Here is a 9969-nt window from a genome sequence, read left to right on the forward strand (position 1 = left end):
TTGTCCCTGGGAGGGCAGCAATATCGGTCTCCGCAGGTTAGTTTGAGATAGGCAATGTTTGGCTACGTTCTGGTGCTTTGGGTTAGGCTTGGGTAGCTTTGTCTTTTCTGATGTACACAGTAATACTATGGGTTTCTGCGTCCTACTCTCCACTGACGTGATCTGCTTCGCTCTGGCGAGGACAGCGTTAGAGGTGACGCAAGTTTGATTGAGCTAGGGTACGTTGGGTTATGTTACGTTTGGTTAGGTTAGGAAAAGGTAGCTCTGACTTTGGCTCTATCGTCTGCCATTAGGTGCATGACAGCGCCCAACAGTGCTCTAATATCTTCAGCTTGACTCTGGGGATGCCAGCAATGGTGGCTTTGGCACGTTATGTTGAGTCAAGTTACGTTCGGATAGGTTGGGTTAGGCTAAGTTTGAATAGTATATGTACAACTCCAGTGCTGTACACTGCTATGTGGTGGATTTATTGCACCATTGGGCTCTAGTATGTCCTGCTCGCCTCTGGGAACGCCAGCGATTGTGGTTTCGGCACGTTATATTGACTCATGTAACGTTCGGTTAGGTTGAGTTAGGCCAAGTTTTTTCAGGATAACTCTAACTTTTGTTGTGTGCTCTGCTTTGCGGTAGATTTCTGCTCTCTACTATGCTCTAGTATGCCCTGCATGACTCTGGGGAAGGCAGCAATAGCGGTCTCTGCACATTAGGTTGAGTTATGTTATGTCTGGCTATGTTCTGTTGGTTTGGGTTTGGTATGAGTAGCTCTTACTTTCCTGATGTACACTGCGATTCTATGGATTCCTGCGTTCTACTCTCCACTAATGCGCCCCGGTCGTCTCTGGGGAGACCAGCAGTAGTGGTCGCGCACGTTAGGTTTAGCTATGTTACATTAGGTTATGTTAGAATTGGTTAGGTTAAGAGAGGATAACTTTGACTTCAATGCTATAGTCTGCTTGTTGGTGTATATCAGCGAGCTACCGAGCTCTAATGTTTTCCGCTTGGCTCCGGGAAGGTGAGCAATAGTGGCCTCGGCAAGTTATGTTGTGTCATGTTACGTTTGATTATGTTACGGTCTGATAGGGTAGGAGAGGGTAGCTTTGACTTTAGTGCCGTAGTTTTCTATTAGGTAAATTTCTGCGCCCTACAGTGCTCTAATATTTCCAGCTTGGCTCCGGGCAGGCTGCAAATAGTCAGTTACGCTGTGTCATGTTTCGTTCGGTTAAGTCGGGTTAGGCTAGGTTCGGCATTGTTCGCTATTTCTTATGTGCTGCACACTGCTATTCGGTGGATTTCTGCGCTCTGATGCGCCCTAGTATGTTCTGCTAGGCTCTGGGGAGGGCAGCAATGTCGTCTGGGGCACGTTAGAATAAATAGTCTATGTTCGGCTATGTTGCGATCGGTTAGGTTCGGAGAGCTTAGTTTTGACTTTAGTGCTGTTGTCTGTTATTAGTTGGATTTCTGCGTCCTATCGCGCTCTATTATTTTTAGCTTGGCTCCGGGAAGGCCAGCAATTGTGGTCTCGGCACGTTAGGTTGGGTCATGTTACGTTTGGTTATGTTACGCTCAGCTAGGATAGGAGAGGATAGTTTTGGCTTTAATGCCATAATCTGCTATTAGGTAGATATCTGCGCCCTACAGTGCTCAAATATTTTCAGCTTGGCGTTGGGAAAGCCACTAACAGTGTTCTCAGCACGTTATTATAGGTCAGGTTACGTTCTGCTATGTAGGGTTAGTCTAAGTATGTTTAAGTTCACTTTAACTTTTTTGCTGTACACTGCTCTAAGGTGGATTCCCGCTTGGCTCTGGAGAGGGCAGCAAAGGCATTCGCGGCACGTTAGGTTGAGTTGGGCTATGTACGTTTATGTTCCGTTTGTTTGGGTTAGGTTTGGGTAGCTCCGACTTTCCTGATATACGCTGTGATTCATTGGATTTCTGCTTTGTACTCTCTACTAATGTGTTCTGCTTGGCTCTGGGAACGCCAGCGATAGCGGTCTAGGCACGTTAGGTTGAGTTACGTTGCGTTTGGTGTTGTTACGTTTGACTCGGTTAGGAGTGGTTAGCTTTGATTTTAGTGCTGTAGCCTGCTATTTGGACGGTTCCTGCGCATTACAGTGCTCTAGTATTTTGAACTTGACTCTGAGAATGCTAGCAATAGTGGTCACGGCATGTTATGCTGTGTCAGGTCATGCTCGCTTACGTTGGGTTCGGCTAAGCTTGTTCAGGGTAGCTTTCACTTTTGTGCTGCACACTGCTATTCGTCGGATTTCTGCGATCTACTCTACTCTAGTACGTCCTGCTTGGCTGCGGGGAGGGCAATAAGAGCGGTCTCGGAAGGTTAGGTTCAGCTAGTGGAGGTGTGGCTGTGTTCTGATGGTTCGGGATAGGTTTGTGTAGCTTTCACTTTTCTGATATGCACTGCGGTCCTATCGATTTCTGCGTTCTATTATCCACTAATATGATCTGCTTGGATCTGATGATGCCAGCTATAGAGGACGCGGCACATTAGGATGTGCTATGTTACGTTCGGTTATGCTACGAATTGTTACTTTAGGAGAGGATAGCTCTGTCTATAGTTACAGTCTGCTATTTGGTGGATTTCTGCGCCCCACAGTGCTCTAGAATCTTCAGCGTCGCTCAAGAAGGGCCACCAATAGCGGCCTCAGCACTTTATATTGTGTCAGGTTACGTTCGGTTAGGATGTTTTTGGCTATGTTTGGTTAGGATAGCTCTAACTTTTGTGCTGTAGACTGCTATTTGGTGGATTTCTGCAATCTACTGTGCTCTAGTATGTCCTCCTTGGAAGCGGGGATGGCAGCTGTAGCGGTCTCGGCACGTTAGGCTGAGTTAGGTTATGTATGGTTATATTAAGGTTGGATACGTTAGGAGCTTATAGCTTTGACTTTGGTGCTGTAGTCTGCGATTAAGTGGATTTCTATGCAATAAAGTGCTCCAATATTTTCAGTTTGGCTCTCCTAATGCCAGAAATATTATTCTCAGCACGTTATGCTGAGTCAGGCTGTGGCCGGTTAGGTTGGATTAGACTAAGTTTGGACAGGATAGCTTTAACTTTGGTGCTGAACACTGCTTTTCGGTCCATTTCAGCGCTCCACTGTCCTCCAATATGTCCTGCTTGTCTCTGGGCGGGCAGCAATATCGGTCACGACATGGTAGTTTGAGTTGGGCTATGTTCGGCTATGTTCTGCTGGCTTGGGATAGGCTTAGGTAGCCGTGACTTTACCAATGTACACTGCGTTTCTATGGATCTTTGCATTGTAATCTCCACTAGCGCGTTCTGCTTAGCTCTGGGAAGAACAGCAATAGTGGCCCCGGCACGTTATGTTGAGTCAGATAACATCCGCTGCGGTTGGGTTAGGCTATGTTTTGCTATGGTTGCTTCAACCTTTGTGCTGTTCAGCACTATTCGGTGCACTTCTGTGCTCTGGTATGTCCTGCTTTGCACTGAGGAGTGCAGCAATGGTGGTCTCGGCACGTTAGGTTGAGTTAGGCTATGCTTGGCTATGTCCTGTTGGTTTGGGATATGTTTGTGTAGCTTTGACTTTCCAGATATACAATGCGATTCAATGGATATCTGCGTTCTGGTCTCCAATCGTGTTCACAGCTTGGCTCTGGGGAGGCCAGAAATAGTGGTCACTGCACCTTATGATTAGTAAGGTCACGTTAGGTTAAGTTGGTCAAGGAAAAGTTTGGTCAAGATAGCATTAACTTCTGTGCTTCGCACTGCAATTCGGTACATCTCTGCGGTCTACTGTGCTCTAGTATGCCCTGCTTGACTTTCGGGAGGGCAGCAATAGCGTCATCGGCACCCTAGTCTGAGTTATGCTCTGTTTGGTAATATTCTGTTGGTTTGGGTTAGATTTGGGCAGCTATGCCATTTCTGATATACACTGTGATTCTATTGATTCCTGCGCTCTACTCCCGTCCAATGTCTTCTGCTTGTCTCTGTGGAGGCAAACATATGTGGTCTCGGCTGGTTAGGTTGCCGTAGGTTACGTTTGATTTATTTGCGATTGGATGCATTAGGAGAGAATACCTTTGACTTTAGTGCTACAATCGGCTATTAGATGGATTCCTGCGTCCTGGACGACCCTAACGTTTTCAGCTTCGCTCTGTGAAGGTCAGCAATAATGGCCCAGGCACGTCATGTTGGGGTAGGTTACGTTCGGGTAGGTTGGGTTAGGCTAAGTTTGGATGGGATGTGCCCGGTTTGCGACGGGCTTGGCCACCCCTCCAACAACCGGCTGGTCGGCAATGCGTGCTGCCCGCCAAAGGCGAAATGCGCGGCTCGCCAGGCGCCTGCAGGCACCGCGTACGCCTCGGCGCCCGCGTGCGCCAATTCGAAAGCTGCGTCCGTTAATTCCGTCTCTGCGACCGCTACCGCGATGCGCCCGCCGTCCGGTGGAGCACCGGGCCCGCAGCCGGCCCGAAAGGAGGGGGGCCAGGAGGAGGCCATGGAAAGGCCATAAATTTCACGCCGTCCATGGTGCTCCTGGCCAACCTGAACCACTCGCGAGCGACGCAGGACCTGCTCCTGCAGACGCTCGTTGGGATGGGCGTCGGGCTGGCTGCTACCGCAGAGCCGTACCGTGTCCTCGATCATGACGGGTGGTTCGAGGATCGGAACGGCTCCGTGGGGATCATCGCCAGGGAACAACAGCGGACACCCGCACCAGCGCAGCTACACAGCGGTGAGGGATATGTGGCGGTAGCCTGGAGCGGCATAGTCGGGGTGGTGTGCTACGTCTCCCGCAAACACGGCCGCTCGCCGTGCGAGAGGTACCTGGGCGTGCTCGGATGTTTCCTTAGTGGACACATGGCTCGTCCGGTTCTTGCCCTGGAGGACTTCAACGCCCACTCCGTGGCGTGGGATTCCTCACGAACAGACGCTTGGGGCGAAGCCCTGCAAGATTAGGCCGCGGGGTTGGATCTCTGGTTGCTCAACCGGGGTTCTGTAAGCACGTACGTACGGTGGAACGGCACTTCCGTCGTGGACTTGTCGTTCGCATCGCCGGCAGTTCTGCGGCGGGTCACCGGCTGGAGGTTGGCGGTGGAGGTGTAAACGCTTAGCGACCTCCTCCACATCACCATGATGCTTGCCGTCACTCCTCGCACAAGTCTGGAACCACCCAGCGGGAAGCACGCCACCGCGCCGAGATGGGCGCTCGGGCGCCTCGACCGCGACCTCTTCGCCGCGGTTGTCCAGGTCGTTGCCTGAGCGGACGGGGCAGTCGGGCGCGAAAACGACGAAGCGGGGTTAGGGTGTGAGCGGCTATGGGCAGCGATGACGCGCACGTGTGACGTCGTCATGCCGCGGGTGGGGGAGCCACATTTGCGGGGTGCAGTGCACTCGTGATCGGCCGAAATTGATGTCGACGACGCGCGACGTCTGCCGAGGATATCGCGCGCCTCTATCGCGAGTACCGGTCCGCGTTGGGCGATCTCCGGAGGGAGATTCGCAGAGCCGAATCTCGGCAATGGGACGAGCTCCTCGCGACGCTCGGAAGCGATCCGTGGGGACGCCCCTATACATTAGTGTTGCGGAAGATGAAGGCATGGGCGCCCCCCGTGACCGAGGGTATGGACCCCGAACTCCTGCAGCGGGTGATCGGCACCCTCATCGCGGCGGTGGCGGTGGATGGGGTGCACCCGTTGCAGTGCAATCGGAACTGGTCGGATGTTCTGACGAGCTGGGGGTCTCGCGCGAGGAGTTGGGCCGTGCGGTCGTTAGGATGGGGGCGAGGATCACCGCCCCCGGACCGGACGGCATCCCAGGCCGATTCTTTGCACTGGCTCTGGACGCATGGGGTGACCGTGTGCGACGGCTGTTCGACAGCTGCCTCAGGACCGGCCGCATCCCTGCATGTTGGAAAGAGCATGGGTCGTGCTGATCTCGAAACCAGCGATGCCACCAGACTCTCTGAAGACGTACCGCCCGATATGACTGATCGATGAGGGGGGCAAGATCTTCGAGCGCGTTCTAGCTGCCCGCCTCCGAGAACATTCAACGGACGTGGGTTCCGATCTCAGCGTCAGCCAGTTTGGATTCCGTTTGGGTCGTTCGACGATCGACGCGATTAAGCGAGTTCGTACCCTGTCGGATGCTGCCGTTGGCCGGGACGGGGTGGTGCTGGCGGTCGGCGTGGATACCGCCAACGCCTTCAATACCCTGCCCTGGGCCGCCATCCAGTGTTCCCTGTTGTACCACAGGGTCACCCGATACATGATGGCGCTGATCGGCGGCTGTTTGGCGGAGTGCTCGATCTATTATCCCGGACGATACTCCACCGTCTTGCGGGCGAAGAACTGCGGGGTTCCACAGGGATCGGATCTCGGGCCGTTCCCCGGGGACCACGCTTACGACGCCGTCTTGCGCACTCCCCGCCCACGCGACCTGATCCTCACGTGTTACGCGCACGACATGCTGGTGGTGGCAGCCGGGTCGAGGTGGGAGGAGGCCACGCTGCGCGCGGAAGGCGGCGTGGCCCTCATCGCGAATTGCATCCAGCAGCTGGGGCTGAGTGTATCCCCCGAGAATACCGAGGCAATGTGGTTTTGCCTTCAGCACCGCAGGGAGCCGCCCAAGTCACTGATCCGCGTGGGCAACGTCGTAGTCGATGTGCGGGACAGGAAGAAGTATTTCGGTCTCGTCCTCGATAGCCACTCGAGGTTCGACGAGCACCTTCACCCGCTGGAACCACGCCTGGGAAGTATGGTGGTGGCGCTTTGCCGCCTGCTACCCAACCTGGGTGGGCCAGACGGGAGGCTGCTTCGACTCTACACTCGAGTTGTTCGCTCGGTCGCACTTTACGGGGCTCCGATCTGAGTGAACGACCTGATCACTAGTCCGAACATTCTGGCGTTTTCCGGCGATTCGCTCGCAGGATGGCGATCAGGGTCGTGCGCCGTTACCGCACGACATCCCACGAGGCGGCTATAGTCCTGGAGGGTGTTCTGCCGTTCGAATTGCAAGCGGTGGGGGAGGCCCGTATCTACGGACTCCTACACGCTGCCAGCGGCGGTGCTCCTGAAAAAGGGGCCGTTTCGTTGAGGCGAAGTATCCGACAGTCCGTGATGACCGCCTGGCGAGCTCGGCTGAGGAAGCCGAGCAGCCGGTGGCACCGGGCGATCGAGGCTGTGCCCCCGTGCTGGATACATGGGGGCGCAGCGGCAGCCGGCACACATTCCGCCTGACACAGGTGCTAACCGGGCACGGGAACTTCGGCAGGTACCTGTGTCGTATCAGGCGGGAACGTGAGACGCGGTGTCATCACTGCGGGGAAGGGCGGGACACGGCGCGCATACGCTGGAAGAATGTCCGGAGTGGGCTTGCGAGCGCCAGGTACTTTCACTCACAGTCTTCGTGACGCGCATGTCTGAGAGCTTAGGTGCGTGGCGTGCGGTGGCCTCCTCCTGCGAGACGGTTATGTTACAGAAGTAGGCCGCGGAGAGAGCCCGCGAGCGTGGCGAGTACACCTCGCGCGTAGGGCAGCGGAGGCTGCAGGCGCATCGCCGGTGGGCGCCGCGCGCACTGCAATACGTGTTAACGCGTTAGACCTCCGCCTTCGCGAGCGACCATGTACCAACGGCCGCGCGACCGCCTCGCTCTGCCGCTGCAACCTAGGTCAGGGTGACCACGTGCTGGCGTGTGGGGGCCCGTCTGTGCGAGGGACAGTGAGCCGGGCGCCCTGCACCGCGTGATGGTCGCGCGGCGTCCGCAGGGTATGCGTGCGTTGCGGTGCGGTGGTATGCTTGTTGTGTGTGCCTGTAATCGACGCGTCTCGCACGCATGCGCTAGAATGTTTTGGGTGCGTTTTCCCGCATAGCCGGGTGGGAACTGCGGTTGCGTAGCGTGTGCGTCCTAGCAATTGCGTCGCCGCGAAGTCCAGGGCGCACCGAAATACAAAGGGCTGGCCATCGTGGGGGTTTTAGTGGGTAAGAGTCCCACATAACCCCGCCCCCTCCCCTATGGGGGCCGGGTATCTTTGGAAGACTTCCCCACGTGAAAAAAAGGGTTTGTTTGATATATGTCTAGCTTTTGTGCTGTACACTGCTGTTTGGCGGATTGCTGTGCTCCACTGCTCTCTAGTATGTCCAGCTTGGCTCTTGGGAGGGCTTCAGTAACGGCCTTGGCACGATAGGTTTAGTTAGGCTATGTTTGCCTATGTTCCCATGGTTTGGGATAGGCTTACGTAGCTTCGACTTTACTGATGTACACTGCGATTCTATGGATTTCCGCGTTCTGCCCTCCGCTAATGGGTTCTGATTGGCTATGGCGAGGCCAGCAATTCTGGTCGCGGCGCGTTAGGTATAGTAAGGTTACGATTGGTAATGTTACGATGGTTAGGTTGAGAGATGGTAGCTATGGCTTTTGTGCTATAGTCTTCTGTTAGGTGGATGTTGCGCCCATCAGTGTTCTAATACTTTCAGCATGTCTCTGGGAAGGACAGCAAGTGTTGTCTCTGCACGCTACGTTGAGTCGGGTTTCGCCAGATTTGGTTGGGGTAGGCTAAGTTTGGTTGGGATAGCTTTAAGTTATATGCTGCGCATTGCTATTCGGAGAATTTCCGCGGTCTTCTGTGGCCTAGCATGTCCTGCTTCCGACCGGGGCGGGGGCAGTAGTAGCTCTTGCGCCACGTTAGGTTCAGTTAGGCTATGTTTGGTTATCTTACGATTGGCTTGGTTAGGAGAGGATAGCTTTGACTTTAGTGCTATACTGTGATATTGGGTGGACCTCCTCACCCTACAGTGCTCTAGCATTGTAATCCTGGCTCTGGGTGGGTCAGCAATAGTGGTCTCTGCACGTTCCGCTTAGACAGGTTACGTTCGGTTAGGTTGGGTTAGGCTAAGTTTGATTGGGCTAGGTTTATCTTTTGTGGTGTTCACTGACATTTGGTGGATTCCTGCGCTCTACTGCCATCCAGCATCTCCCGTTTGCCTCTGAGGAGAGCGGCATTAGCGGTCTCGGCACCTTAGGTTGCGTTGTGCTGCTTTTGATCATGTTCCGCTGGTATGGGTTAGGCTTATGTAGCATTGACTTTTCTGATGTACGCAACGGCTCTACGGACTTCTGGAGTCTACTCTCCACTAACGTGTTCTGCTTGACTCTGTGGAGGCCAGCAATGGTGGACGCGGCGCGTCAGGTTAAGTTAAGTTACGTTTGGTTACTTTACGTTTGGCTAGGCTAGGAGAGGATAGATATGACTTTAGTGCTATAGTCTGCCATTAGGTGGATTCCTTCGTCCAACATGGTTATAACATTTTCCGCTTGATTATGGTGAAGCCCGCAATACTGGCCTCAGCCCGTTATGATGAGTCAGGTTACGTTCGGTTAGTTTGGGTCCGACTAAGCATGGTCGGGATGGCTTTAACTTTTTGGCTGCATAATGCCATTCGGAGGATTTTTGCGGTCAAGTATGCTATAGTACGTTCTGCTTGGTTCTGGGCTGCGAAGCGACATCGGTGTCGGCAAAATAGGTTGAGTTATTCTATGTTTGTATATGTTCTATTCGTTTGGGTTAGGTTTGGGTATCTTTGTCTTTCGTGATATACACAGCGATTATATAGATTTCTGCGTCCTATTCTCAACTAACGTGATCCGCTTGACTTTGTGGAGGGCAGCAGTAGTGGCCGCGGCACGTTAGGTTGAGCTTGGTTACGTTTGGTTATGTTACGATTGGTTAGGTATGGAGAGAGTAGCTTCGACCATAATGCCATAGTATGCTACTAGGAGGACTCCTGTGCACTGCATGCCGGTAATATTTTCAGCTTGGCTCGGGGAAGGCCGGCAACCGGCAATAGCGGTCTCGTCACGTTATGATGTGCCAGGTTACGTTCGGTTACGTTGGGCCAGGCTACGCGTGAACTGGGTATCATCAACGTTTATGCTGTACACTGCTATTCGGTGGATTTCTGCGATAAGCTGTGCTCCAGTATGTCTTGCCAGGCTCTGGA

The 9969-nt window shown here is 53.8% G+C and overlaps 1 pseudogene; it reads left to right on the forward strand.

Annotated features, from left to right (window-relative positions):
• The first annotated feature begins 5562 nt into the window (after nucleotides 1–5562).
• Nucleotides 5563–6187, forward strand: LOC108553775 (RNA-directed DNA polymerase from mobile element jockey-like; annotated as a pseudogene).
• The last annotated feature ends 3782 nt before the right edge of the window (nucleotides 6188–9969 follow it).

This window comes from Eufriesea mexicana, unplaced genomic scaffold, assembly GCF_001483705.2.
Source record: "Eufriesea mexicana isolate 0111107269 unplaced genomic scaffold, ASM148370v2 scaffold13178, whole genome shotgun sequence".
NCBI lineage: Eukaryota > Metazoa > Arthropoda > Insecta > Hymenoptera > Apidae > Eufriesea > Eufriesea mexicana.